The following is a 15,542-nucleotide window of genomic DNA, read 5'->3' as shown; positions in this document are numbered from 1 at the left end:
AGGCGGGTAATGTTGGGCGTTATGACATTTAGTCGTCTCATTTATACACTTGTTAGCAACCGCCGTTTTTAAATTCACCAGTGGGGTATTAACTGACGTATTTTATGTCGTAGGACAAAATGTTAAAATCTCTTCAGCTTTTGTTAACCACTGACCTTATTTCAGGCTAACAACCAAAAAAGAATTGTTTTAAACCAGTGCTTCTCAAAGTGTGGTCCGCGGACCACTGGTGGTCCGTGAGCGCCCCCTAGTGGTCCGTGAGTATATTGGTAACATTTCTTATTTGAAATAAATAAATACATTTAAGTTTTCCGCACTCTCGTGGGAATATCTCCGCAACGGAGCGAAGTTAAATTTCACTTTTGATTGCATGATATAGCCCAGCGCAACACCTTCATCAAACATTTTGCCACTTGTTTGTACCATTTTCAGGCGATTTGTAATCTGTTCTAGAAAAACGATGTGTTTTTTGATATTTGTGGAGTTAGGTGGTCCGCGAGTGTTTTTTTTATTGGTTAAGTGGTCCTTGGTATGAAAAAGTTTGAGAAACACTGTTTTAAACTATTGACCTCCAGACCAGAGGACAGGAAGCAGTACAAGCCTAACTCATTGATCACACCCCCAACACTGAATTGACACAATATCCCCTTTGTAAATCATAACAGCAATATAAATCATCCCTTAATGTGCTATTTTTAACACTATTTAACGTTGGGAGCCTCTGCAGAATAAAGTTGTCTTTCAGTCTCATCGGTCTTATTACCATTATTGCCACTTTATATCTCATTATGTTTAATCTAACATTAAATTGCAGGATCTCACTGCTCCTCATGCAGATAATGTAATCTTTCCATTGGGCATGTCGGAGTAATGAGTGTGAAAAAAATCCTCCTGGTTGTAAATCATCGCCCTCACACAGCACTGTAATTGAGCACATATGCACTGCTAAAACACATTATAGAATATCAGTTTCCCTTTCCTGTAGTGTGTGCATGGAGACATGTCGCAGTAGTGACACTAAATACTGATATTAACCTAACACAATAGGGCCCCTTTAATCTAAAAGTCTACTCTCTGAATAACAGTCGGTAAAAAGTTAAATACATATCCAAAATCCAGTTCTAGGTACGCCTGCTGAAGACTTCACAATGCTACAAAATGATAATAAAATCAACAACAGGACATATATTTGCCCAAAATCATTAATTGATGTCTCACTTATGAGTCTAAGGGCATATCCTGCATTCACTTTCCTCTTTCCTCCTCCCTGTGCTCTCTATATATCTTCCTCCTGTTAGCTGTGGTGAGGAAAAAGATTACAGTTTCTGACACACTCCTCAAAAAAATTAACTGTGGGTCACTTACAGTACATCCTCCGTGCTCATGCAATGTGAAAAGAGGCTGAAGCATGGCTGGATAAATATTAAGGTCAAAGTGTCGCACTGAGGAGAGTCGTGCCCCGCGGATCTGATCCTGATGACACAGCAGGAGCACAGATTACTTTACGAGTAGCTGCAGGACAGAGATTCAGCTGCAAATCTAAAGTTAAAATACCTTAAACGTGTTTAAAAATGGCAAGGCAAGATTACTTATGCAAAACATGTAATCAAGGCAATTAAAAAAACATTAAAAGCAACCTCATTAAAGACCTAACACATACAAACAAATACAAATGTTGGACACATTTTTGAAAGAAAATAAAAAATGTAATATATAACATAGCGATAGTACATTTTAGATACTTTAATGCGAAAATGTAACTTTCTTTTTTTAAATACGACCAAAAATATCTTAAGAGAATAACGTTGGGTTGTGAAAACATGAAAAACACAACACTGACATATTATCAGCCATTTAAGGATTTCTTTGGGACCTTGGAGCCGAGCCAGAAGTGATGTTTTCATGTCAAGGTCGTTCTAATTTATAGGGCGCTTTAAAAACAAAAACAGGTCTGTGCCTCCAGCAAACATAATTAAACAAAAAGATTACCACATGACATAAATACCTAAATAAATATACCGATAAAAACAGACCTTGTATATTAATATGGAATTGAAAATGTCAGATTGGAAGTTATGAATTTAATTATTTATTATATTACTATTTTATTTATTTCATTCACATTTTATTTATTTTATCTTTATTTAAATGTTTGTAATTCTTTTTTGATGTTCTTCTTATTATTTTATTTATTTGAGTATTTTAATTATAATTTTCTATAATGATCATTATTTATTTATTTTTTTTGGTCCACATTTTTTTCATGTCCCTGTCAAGTTGGGGGCGTCTCCCCAGGCCCGGCAGCCCCTCCTCACCTACGGGGGGCGGTTTCTACGTATATTAGGGTTAGAATTAGGGTTACAAGGGGACACCAAGATATTGTCAAAGAACATTTGTTTAAACTCAAATCAAGGGGAGTGTCTGTCACATCTGGAGCTGGGTTTCCTGAACATGTCATTAGAAAAATTACTGGACTTAAGTTTCTGTTGCTTTCTCACTGGCTTTTCATTTCCGTTTTTTTACACAACAATTACCACACCCTCGTTAGTTTCATATCATATGAGATTCAAACCACAGAGCTTCAGCTTGGTATACATCTATTTACCCCTTGAGCTGTAGAGGTTTCATCACAATCCTAACAGTTGGGCTTCTACATTTAAAGATCATAATCTTTTTAAATATTTTATAAAGAGAGAAGAGTCACTGTGTTTCTCCTTGCAGTGTGTACAACTTGACTTACAAATAAATGTGGGACTGGTCAGAGGAAGTGAAATAAAATATTAAAGCAACTCAAAGATAGTATTAAAGACATGTGCACTTGTTATAAATGTTGTCGTTTCCACATAAAGCAAAACTACATATTGTGAAACACGCACATAGAAATTAATAAATATATTAATGTAAGTGAAAATAAATGTAAAAATACATTACAAATATACAATATTTTGTTTTCTGTATTATTCTCAACTTTTATTTATACATTCATTTATTTATTACCGTATTTATTCATTATTTTTTAAATTGATTTATTTTTAATTTATGTCATGTTCTGTCCTCCACATGTTCTGTCCACATGTGCTCAGTGTGTGCATAAAGCTACAAATTAAATCACATCACAGCGAGACCTATAGTTGGGTGTTCATTGTTTTAAAACACATTGGCGGTGGTCCAGAGGTTTATTGGTTTTCATGCAGGCGCTCGAGGTTCAACCCCCGGGGGAGGGGCATCTTTTGTCTTCTGCTATGCTGATGTTAAATCTGGAACAATTGTTCCCACCACTTTTTCGACGCCCGTGGCTCCACACTTAGCATGCAGAGTGCTATCAATCTGTTTTGCTAACTATTCAGCAAGACAGTAAACAACAATCTATTGCTCAAAATGTAAGAACAATTCCTTGCAGCAGTTATTTTGAATGTTAGCAAATAGTTTACACATCCAACTAATGCAAGAGTTCAATTTGTAGCTATGTCTTGGTCTCCTCCATCTCCTGAGTGAAATGTCTGGTTCTTATCAGCTAAAAGCTCAACTGTGTTCACCGGCAGGTCTCTCAATGTGCCTTATTATTTGCAAAGCATGTAATGTACAGTGTTTTTATTTCACCTATGTTGCAAGAATACAGGTAATGAGAGCCTGAGGGAGTTAATCAAAACGTAACCCAGACAAAAATCTTAGGGGTTGTCACATAGTTATATTATCTATTTTTACTATAAGATTGATGATAGCAGCCTTTATACTTTGACTCTTGACTATCACACATCCTCTATCCCAGTGTTTATTTATCAGCCAGGTAGCTTTCCTAAAAGACTAATTCCTGCAGGATTACATAAACACACATCAGCGAAAAACAAAAAGACATCCCCCAAGGCCCTACTGTACTACCTCCCTACTGCCTATACATGCAACCTGATAATTGACATGTACATTTCTCTTATCAGATTCTCTACAAAGAGAATCCCGAGGCCAGTGTGTGTGTTTGCAGCATCAGCGCGGAGGAATCAGGTGAATATGCACAGCGAGCTCATTAATTTAAAGGCTTTCTGGGCGTCCCGCCAGCTCAGATGAAGTGAGCCAAGCTAGCGGAGCATCAGAGAGCTAATGTTATTTAGAGGTATTACAATGATCTACAGTATGTTTCATTACATGGAGGGTTAAGGGTGGATGTTGTACAGGGAGGAGCGCTGCAGGGTGGTAGGACGGTTACAAAGGATCATGTTACCTTGGGTTGTGTTTTAGGACTGTTTACAAAGAGGTTTTGTTTTGTGTTGTTTGTTTCTCCACACCAGGAACCTTTTTATTAGACATTAGCCACTTTCACACCAAGTACTTTGCCGTACATAGTGCCAGCACTTAGTGCCAGTACTTAGTGCCAGCACTTAGTGCCCCCATGGAACTAAGTACAGATCGCTTCTACTGAAGCCTTCCGAGTAAATCGCCAGAACGCCGACACCTCCTCATCACTCCACCACTCCCATGTTTTTATTTTGTGTTGCCATAAGTTAGTCTCTCTCCGTTGGTGCGCGGGGCTAATGCTGATAATGCTAATGCCAGCAAATACAATGGCGGCTTCACAAAACTTTTCAGAGTTTTACGGGGCGTGGTTTGCAATTCGCCCAGCCAATCGAAATTGGTACTTTTTTCTCCCCAGGATAGTACCACCTCTCTAGCAGGCACTACAAATGGGGGTAAAAGTTCTCGGAACTAAGTACTCTTTTTGGTGTGAAAAGTATTCCGGTGTGAACGCGCCTAAGGGCGCCAGCGGGGCTAGAGAGAGCTGCAGGAATGAGTCCTAAACCGGGGAATTAGTCGGCATTACGGTTCCCTGGTCTGGAAGTCAATGTTTTTTTGAACATGTTTTTTGTTGTTAGCCTGAAATATGGTCTGTGGCAACACAAGATTTTTACATTTCGTTCTACTACATAAAACACATCAGTAAATACACCACTGGTATATTTCAAAACAGTGGTTGCTACCAAGTGTCTAAATGAAATGACTAAACGTCATCACGCCCAACAGTAGCCACCTTTAGCTTAGCGGTGGTGATGTGAAACAGTGATAAAAAGGGCGGGAAGACACCCAAAGACATGAAGTAGAAACAGACATGACACAGATTGAGAAAACTTCCAAACAAAACAGAAAGCAGGCAAACTAAAGCTGACAACTGAGGTGTGTAGGTGATGTGGACATTAAAGATGGCTTGGAACAAGTTGACAAAAGTATTTAAGACTAAAATGTGCAGTAAAACAAATAAAATGGTACACAAAGTCATTAAAAGAGACACAAAATGACATTACAATGACAATAATTGAAGGGTGCTTAATGTCTTTTTTTGCATTTACAGATATTTTAAAGGCAACTACATGAGGCTGAGGCTGTAGACTTATGGTTCTTATGAAGCTTTTTTGATTCCACGCATTTTTTGACTGTTTCTCGATGGAAGCCTGTTTGCGCCACAGGAAAAATAAACAACAATGCTGTAAGTCAATGTATTGACTTACTATCTCAATATATTGATTTACTATCTCAATATATTGACTTACTATCTCAATATATTGATTTACTATCGCAATATATTGATTTACTATCTCAGTATATTGACTTTATTTATTGAAACAATTATGTCATAAGGAACATAGACATCAATGTTCATCATATAAGCGGTGCAACTTCATATTAAGGTACACAAATTAACCAACTAGTTGTTAATTAACATGCATATTAGCAGTATATCGGCTCTTTATTAGTCATTATAAAACACTTATTAATGCCTTATTCTACATGACCATATTCTACAAGTAATAGGCCATTAGTTGAGAGTTTTTCTTCAATAAGTAGTCCTTATTTATTGCAAGTAAGGAATTTGTTGTACATGAGCTTTGGTCTTAATATGCTCTCCTCAATATGTCTAAATAATTCAAAATTAGGTATTTCTATCCAAGAATATGTTCCCTATTTTAAAGTGAAGTTTTGTTCATAACAAATAAGCTAGTAATTTGACTCTAATTTACTTGAACAGGTTCCCTATTCTAAAGTTTCCTCCTCTTCACACTTTGTAAATACATTATAGCACACAACTACTGAACTTAAACTCAGCAGTACATGAACAAAGTAAGCTCACATTGAAATATCTGTTTTATGAATGAACCACTAAAGAGAGGTTCAGACACACATACCAAAACATGTCAAGTTTCTGGCTGAGAACACATATGCAGCCTGTACTTTTTAATAAAACAGATTTTTAACAGAGTTTATGTGTTTGTGATCATACTGTGTGACCTGCTTGTATGCACTTACACAATAGGTGTACTGTTCTCTCTATTTGTTGTACTGTCTCAGTGTGGACAGAGATCAAACAGCCAGCCAAACTCTTTAGAGCGCCAGGAAATGAGCAGCCATGCTCCTTTATTGACTTATTTGCAGTCCACTGACATTCAAACAGAGTGATACTATAAAAAAAGAAGTTACAAGGCACTTAATGATCTCATACATGCAAGTGTAACATGCACAGATTACTTGTAGAATATGGTCATGTAGAATAAGGCATTAATAAGTGTTTTATAATGACTAATAAAGAGCCGATATACTGCTCATATGCATGTTAATGAACAACCAGCTGATGGTTAATTTGTGTGCCTTAATATGAAGCTGTACCGCTTATATGATGCACATTGATGTCTATGTGCAGGGCTGCACATAACTGGTGCGCAGGTGCGCATGCACCAGCAGTTGACTTGTGGATGCGAGCAGCTAATCGCAGACTCAACCAAAGACAAAGTAGTAGGCCTACATCATCAGCTACCATGTCTGACAGAGAGGAAGACCGTGAGGAGAACAGTCAGGAGGGTAGTGATGACAGCTTGTAGGATTACTGGTCGTGCTAATGTTGTCTTGTGTTCACCTCTAAAACTCTAAAAAAAAAAATATATAAGTCAATATATTGAGATAGTAAGTCAATACATTGAGATAGTAAGTCAATATTGGTGGTGGCGAAGTTGATAGGGACTTGGCTTGGCAACTGGATGGTCACCAGTTCAAGTCCCGGCAAGACCAAATGCTACAGAGGTGTCCCTGAGCAAGGCACCGTTCCCCACACTGCTCCCCGGGCGCCATTCAAAATGGCAGCACACTGCTAGGATGGGTCAAATGAAGAGAAACAATTTCCCCACGAGGGATTAATAAAAGTCCATCTTATCTTATATATTGACTTACAGGATTTTTTGCTTTTTTTTCCTGTGGCTTCCATAGTTTCTCACATTTTTTCAACATCAAACTCCCAGCATTTTCACTGAATGTACATGCACATATAGTGTAGTGATGGAAATGCGGATACAACCATATAATAATAATAATAATAATAATAATGCATTTTATTTATATAGCGCTTTATGTGTCCTAAATTCACTCAGAAAGAAAAAAAACTAATATTTCTGAATGTGGATGAACTAATATTAAAGGTTTTACTTACGAACATGCACTGTGTGTATGTGTCCTATTATAGGCTGGATATATGTTACAATGGTTGAAGCTGCCATTACTGTACGATGCAGAGAATAATTGAACTCTACGATTGTTTGCAGTTCTAGCTGAAACGCTTGACTAATCACATCCATTTACCCTCCTGCCAAAAACCAACCACACACACACACACACACACACACACACACACACACACACACACACACACACACACACACACACACACACACACACACACACACACACACGCGCACACACACACACGCACGCACGCACGCTCACACACACACACACACACACACACACACACACACACACACACACACACACACACACACACACACACACACTAAGCAAAACAGATTGTAAGACCTGGGCTTTACTGCTGATTGTAATAATGAGTGTATCGTTAAAAGCAGGAGGCGATGAAGAGGATGAAGGCCGGAGACTGCTGACTCTGCACGGCCGAGTCCAAAGAGGTTCCATTCTGAGATGTCTAATCAATTGCAAAGGGGAAAAGAGGAAATACATCACAGCAGCAGCGAGGCGTGTATAAAGATACTTCAACATTACACTGTGTATCAATGGTAACAATATAACATATAATATAACATAACAATGGTATCACAATTATTTATGGAGCGCTTTAAAACAAACCACAAGACATGCGTAGTTAAATGCTCCATAAATACAGAGTGGATATGTCAATGTAGAATAGAAAATGTCATTGCAGTGGGAGTCAAGATAGTTTATAGATTCTGCAATTGTAAAAAGAGAAAAAGTGGGAAATGTCATAAGATAAGATAGGACTTTATTTATCCCAAGGGAAACTGTTGTGCCAGAGTTACAACAAGCTGTGATTAAGGAAGTTTAAGAAAACAAAAGCCATTTACTCCTGGCTCATCCGGTGAAATACTAAAGGAGTCCTTCTAAATCTGGTGTTAATGCTGCAGAAGTTTTGCACCACCTCTATAACTTTGGCCAGAATGGTCATAATCTCACCAAAATCACACTGGTGTTAGTTATTCCCCTGTAGTTTTAGCAAACAAACAGATTTACTCTGAGTTACTCTGAGTCTACTCAAGTCAAATATTAGGATAGTAAAAGTAGGTGTTTAAAGGTCCCATGTCATGCTTTTCCGGTTCTTACCCGTCCCCTTGTGTTATGAAGGTTTTTCTGCATGTAAACGGTCTGCAGAGTCACAAACCCTCAAAGTACACCCTGTAGCGAGTACAACTCTAACACAGAGAAAACGTGTCTGTGCTGCCCCAGAACGCCTCGTTGGACATTTCTCTTTTTCATTGTTTTCTTACTGAGTATAGTGACGTAACCATGCCCAGGTCCAAATGGACCAATCCGCGGGGCTCCTCACACACACAGTCTCACTGAGCCTTATCTTTTCTCAGCCGCGGCTCCGCGGATCTCGGCACACAGCCAGCTGTGAGTGTGTGTGTGTGCTCAGGCTGAGTTCCACGGTGACTCGCTGTCTCGCAGACCCCACGCAGCAACCAGGAAACGACACCAGTAATCCAGCTCACACTGTCCGCTCCTCGAGCCTCAAAGGGCGGAGCCGCGAGCCCCACAACGTCCCGCCAACACGGCACCCAGACCCCACGGAGCATTCCCATCTAGTTTGTCATTACTGGTGTCATGTTCCGCTGTAACGGTGGTTGACTAATCAGAACAGAGCGGGCGAGCTGACCAATCAGAGCACAGTGGGCTCACAGGGAGGGGGGGGGCAGGAGCTCCAACAAGCCGTTTAGTGAATACACATACTATACAGAGATGCTGTGAGAAACCAATGTGAGTTTGGAACATTGAACAATGTAAATATATTCTATAGACCTCAACAATGGAATTATGATCAGTAGAAATGGCCATGACATGGGACCTTTAAAGACACCTTTTAAAGGATGAAATAGATGTAAAGAAAAGGGAAAAGGGGAACTATATAACAGTGGATTTGGGACGTTGTGTTTATATTAAGAACTTTTTTTGACAGCATTGCACAAGTCAAAAATCAATTAAAAAAAAGACAAATAACTTGTAATAAATAAATACATAAAAAAGACGTACCATAGTAGAAAAATATGTATCAATAAAATATCTATAAAATACAAAAATATTAAATATACAGAATAAGTAAAACATTAAATAAACATATGCTACTGAAGCAATGTGCAAAGTAGTTGCAGTACTTTAAATTTAAATTCAATCAAGTAAAGTCTACTCTACAATGAATGATGATGTTTCTTCATTGCTGCATTGAGTGTGAAATTCATAAAAAAAGATCCGTCATCACAGTCCCGGTCGCTGACCTTGAACTAATGCCGAGTTTTCTGGAGCGAACCAACTGCTTACCAAGCCCTTTCTCCAAACCCAAGCATGAAATTGACAAGAAGTTGAAAAGCACGGGTGTTTTTGTTTTTGTGTTCACGAACACGAACCACTGCAGCTTTAATGTTTCTGTGTAAAAGGAGAAGTCAACCTTTGCTGCATAATGGGAGTCTGAATCCTAAATGAATACAACTTAAATAATCACACTGCAGCGGGATGTAGAGTAAGATAAATGTGTTATATCTCACACACCATCTGGTATTTAAGTCACATGTTGTGCACAGGTTATTTGTTAACTGTCAAGTCATTATTTATGTTCAGGTGACTCATAATAATAATAACAATAATAATCCATTAGTGACTTCATTTGATTGGGACAGTATGGATCCTGGTGCATGTACACTCATCAATTAGGAGAGCTGTTATTGATAACTAAAGGTCCCCATCTCCACACTCTACACCACATGTGTCAAACTCAAGGCCCGGGGGCCAAATCAGGCCCTTGGTGGATTTAATTTCGGCCCGCAAGATAATTTCTAATTTCTATTAGATCTGGCCCACTGGTATATTGCGCGCACACCTTCACTCCATCCTGAGGGTCTCCTCAGCTCAGAACCTGAGCCCAAACATTGATGACCTTGCACCCGAGATGAGAGGCCAAGTATCTGAATTAGCATCACAGAGCAGCACACTGAGTTCAATGGATGTTTCCTTCTGCACTTTGTTTCTCGCGACAACAGGGCATGTTGGTTTTCTCTTTGAGGGAAATAGTTTTGTTGAAGCTGTTGTCGGCCTGTGGGGAAATGTAATCATAAGAAATGACTCGGGAAAAGCTGCAGATAGAGCCATGAGAAATGAATGCAACTGATTATTTTATGTTTAATGTTGTTTTTATAGGCAATAATTTAAGCTGTGTTAGTTCAGGTTTAATATGTGCAATAAGTTCATTTCAATAAGTTCATTTCAATAAACATTGAACCAGTCCGGCCCTCGACTAGTACCCATTTTTTTTATTTTGGTCCACTGTGTATTTGAGTTTGACACCCCTGGTCAAGGTCAGACACTTTATAATAAAACACATTACAGTGTAAAGTTTACACTGTAATGTGTTTTATTATAAAGTGTCTGACCTTGACTATCCTGAATTGTATCCATGCAAAGTTTGTCACTAGAGAGATGTTTTCACATTCCTCTGCTGAAGGGGGAGATGTTTATGTTCTACTATGTAATGTTTCTAACATACAAAGTAGATTTGGTACTTCACATATTCACTTGGTAATTTGTTTTTTTCTACAACACCTAATTATTTTATTTTGTTATAATACGTTTTTGTTTAAACACTGATATTGATTTCATTATAATTCATTGTATTTAATGAGAGCATGTTAAACAGAAGTGGCCCGAGAATCAGTCCTTGGGGAACTCCTCTCAACTTTGTTATTATAATAAGATATGTATACATCTTCAGAACTGTTACAGGCTGTGTATTTTTGTATTTGGTAAATTGTGTTTATTTCTTTAATATTTGTTTCTGTTTTTTATGCATACTTCTTGTTAAACATTAAGCTGTCTTTGGCTCTTTTTCTGCTGGAACAAATGTAAATGTCCCCTCTGTGGGACGAATAAAGGTATTCTGATTCTGATTCTGATATATATTTGTTCATATTAAAATGTTTACATACATTTATATGTAAACATTTTATTTTATTCTTTATAATAAGATAATTTGACAATTTATAGAATAACAACAATACAAAAGCAGTATTATGCTTCAGAATCTTGTTTAACCCTTAGATGCAAAAGGAAAATGTGTTTTTATGCCATTTTTGTCATTTTGGTTAAGAAAAAAATCACAATATTTAGTATTACATTTTGGTTCACACTAGAAATATTTTATATATATATATATATATTTTTTTTTTACATTTTGAAAAAAAAAAAGAAATTCCATAGAAAATGCATGCGGGTCATTTTTGACCCACTTATGGAAGCTTGGGTAGAAATCCAAAATCTACAATTTCTTAAAATGTATAACATTTAAAATTAGAGTGGCATGATGTCCAAAACATGTTTTTTGGAGGAATAGCTGGAATATCAAATGTTAAAAAAATGTAATTACAAAGATACTCTAAGAAAACGACCTCACCGGGTCAAAAAATACCCACTTATGCATCTAAGGGTAAAAGCATTTATAAGGATATAAGTTATGATTAAAGAACCATCCATGAAGCGTTCATGTAAGTGTGTGACCGCAGCAGATATAGGAGAACGTATTATTTCACACTCTGCGATGCATAAATATGCATGCACACACACAGTCTATATATAACAAGGACTTATGGGGGGTTACAAATTGTTTGAGTTCAAGAGTAAACACACACTGAGATCATTTTGCTTTACCGGACCACCAAGGAGGGGCTAATAGTTATCACATAACTCAGTAATTATATATGACACATTTATTAGAATATATTACATTTCAGCTCTCTTCTATTCTTACGGTGCTGGGGTGAAAATGCAGCCGCAGCAGCATCTGGGCCCACAGCTGGTGTCACTTCAGCAGCTGAGAGGAGCGAATAAAACACAGAAAGTCATGAGTTCAGGTGTCTGAGTTATTTATTTTCTCCTCAGTTTAATAGTCTTCAAGAGAGGATGGTCAAAAAGTCACATAAGGACATAAAAAGCCTTCGTTCAAGCCTTTATGTATTTGTTATTTATTCAACGTGATGATTGGGCTTTTTTGTTGCCTTGCTTTGCTTTGCTTCACTTTTCTTTTATTATTTCGATTTGCTGCTAGCTGCTCTAGGGTGCTTCCATATTGCTTTATTATGTGTTGGTACTTTGGTTAGAGAGTAATTGCAATAATGTTGGATAATTTCCCCAGCTTTATCAACCTTTAAATGCCAAAGGAACTTTTTTAAAGTTCTGAATTGACTGCTATTAAGAACTAACACTTATCCAAGTTGAGAAGCTATCCATTTAGATTATCAATACATGATACGTTTATCCAAATAATGCATTTTTGGGAATTTACGGATGATGTTTGGAGCTGTATTAAAGCAGTATGAAGCCAATCCTTGTGACAGTCAGATCACAAATCTCCTAGCAACAGCAGCCGGTGATGGACTGTGTGTGAAAAATGTCAAAAATCACCATGTACAAAAAGAGCCATCAAAAATCGAGCAGTAAAAAGATCTGTTGTCTTTTTACCCCTGATTTTTTAGTTGTATTTTATAAGCAGCCTGTTTTTAATCTTTTCAGGAATATTGTTTCTACAAGTCGCTTTTTTCCACATTGAATAACCCTAAACATGCTGGACTTCTCTCATGCATGATTGTGCTTCTGCAGATTTCAATATTACACTATTTCTCAGATGCTTCTCCCTTGCTGTTGGTCGGGGGATTGATGCCCCCGCCTCCAGTTTTAATATCGCTCATTAAGATTAATTATCCCATGTGAATTTACAGTCATTCAAACTGCCTGTCTCATTATGCCTAGAGAAGATGTATTATTGCCTTGCTCTCATTATCTCCCTCAGTGTCCCGGCTTGTTTCCTTTATTGCTTTCATTGCACACACACACACACACACACACACACACACACACACACACACACACACACACACACACACACACACACACACACACACACGCACGCACGCACGCACGCACGCACGCACACACACACACACACACACACACACACACACACACACACACACACACCGTGTACAACTTCAGGGGACATTACATTGACTTACATGCATTTCCTAGAGACTTATCCTAACCTTAACCATAACCAACACATGCCTAACCCTAACCCTAACCCTAACCAAGTCTTCACCCTACAATTAATGATTCCCCTCATGGGGACCTCCATTTTGTCCCCATAAGGGAGGCGAGTCCCCACACGTGACTATGTAAACAGATTTAGGTCCCCACAAGTATAGTAATGCTAGACCACACACACACACACGCACACACCCACACACACCCAGCCACCCACCCCACACACACCCACACACACACACACACACACACACACACACACACACACACACACACACACACACACACACACACACACACACACACACACACACACACACGCACGCACGCACGTACGCACGCACGCACGCACACACACACACACACACACACACACACACACACACACACACACACACACACACACACACACACACACACACTGAGGTTCATTACTAGGTGAGGCTCTGAAGACATGGAGGTGAGGAACAGACAGGAACTATCTGTGTTTTGCATTCAAAACACCTTATTTTGCACGAGAATGTATGTTCTACTTCTACCATCTGATGCAACTGGTTTACATGCAATTAGTGAACAAATATGTACAGTCTGATTTTTCTGAGTGACACTTACGCCCACCATCTGACAGTCTGCCTGTTAGAAATTATAAAGTAAAATCCTCAGCAAAGTGTTATTTGAGAATAGTTCATCCTCAGAGACTCATCAGAGGAGCCTCATGTGAAGCATGCCAACTCTAAAAGGGATTCAATAACAACAGTTACCACAATTTAGGTCTCAGCAAACTCATTACTGTGGTAAATTCTACATGCCTCACTTCCTTTGATCGCCACCTATAGAGTAGTGCAATGATTAGATTATTACTAGGGATGCACGATATTGGGTTTTTGAAACCGATACCGATAACTCCCTGCTTCTCAAGACCGATACCGATAAGAAAAAATGTTTTACGCCACTAATTATTTTAACGCGATTAACGCATGTGTATTTATTTTCCTCGGCCGCAACGTAGTTTCAGAGCGCATCGAGTTTAAAATACATTCTGCAAGCTGATGCTGACAGCCCCGCTCCTGCCGCCCGCTTGCAGCAGACCACACTTCCACGCTCACCGGCAGGCACCGACTGGCCATCGGGAGGACCGGGAGGGTGTGTGTATGTGTGGCCCGAGCGAGCGAGAGAGAGACCTTACGTTCATTGTTGTTGTTAGCATCTGGTGCTAGCTAGCTGCGCTAACGGATATAAGGAGCTGTTTAAATGAAAACAGAAGAGCGACATTTCGCCACAACTGCGCCGAGCACTTGACTTTATGCAGGAAGCCAGACAGTGGGACATTGTAGGAGAAGTCAGCACACTCAGCACGGATAGTGCGCAACATGATTGCAGCATCCAGGCAGCTCCGGTTCGAGCATATGCCTTGAGTTGCACATAGCTCCAACGCGCGCGCATGCGCTCACACACACACACACACAAACACACACACACACACACACACACACACACACACACACACACACACACACACACACACACACACACACACACACACACTTTGTATTGTATTATTGTCTTCGTACGCTTTTAACACACCATCGTAGCGATGCCGATGTTTCAGGTGACTGATCAGGTTCGAAGTATTAGGGAGCGCTGGATTTGTGAAGAACTCCCCTCTTCCTAAACCACTAATACCACAGTACTGGCAAAATGGGAGGAGCCGAGTGAAAAACAAGCGCCCCTCATCCCAATCCACCCGCAGTATTTTTTTCTTTTTTTTTATCCAAAAAATATATTGTATATTATCGGGGCTATTAATACTGGTATCGGGTTTATCGGGATGACGTCATAATTCCTAATATCGGACTGTAATAATTAGGGATGCACGATAATTATCGGCCCGATAATTATCGTGCATCCCTAATTATTACAGATAATAATCTCTGACGTCACTT

Source organism: Pseudochaenichthys georgianus, chromosome 4, assembly GCF_902827115.2.
Source record: "Pseudochaenichthys georgianus chromosome 4, fPseGeo1.2, whole genome shotgun sequence".
In the NCBI taxonomy this organism is placed as follows: Eukaryota; Metazoa; Chordata; class Actinopteri; order Perciformes; family Channichthyidae; genus Pseudochaenichthys; species Pseudochaenichthys georgianus.
The sequence above is the reverse complement of the archived record's forward strand: the minus strand, read 5'-3'. Positions refer to the sequence as shown.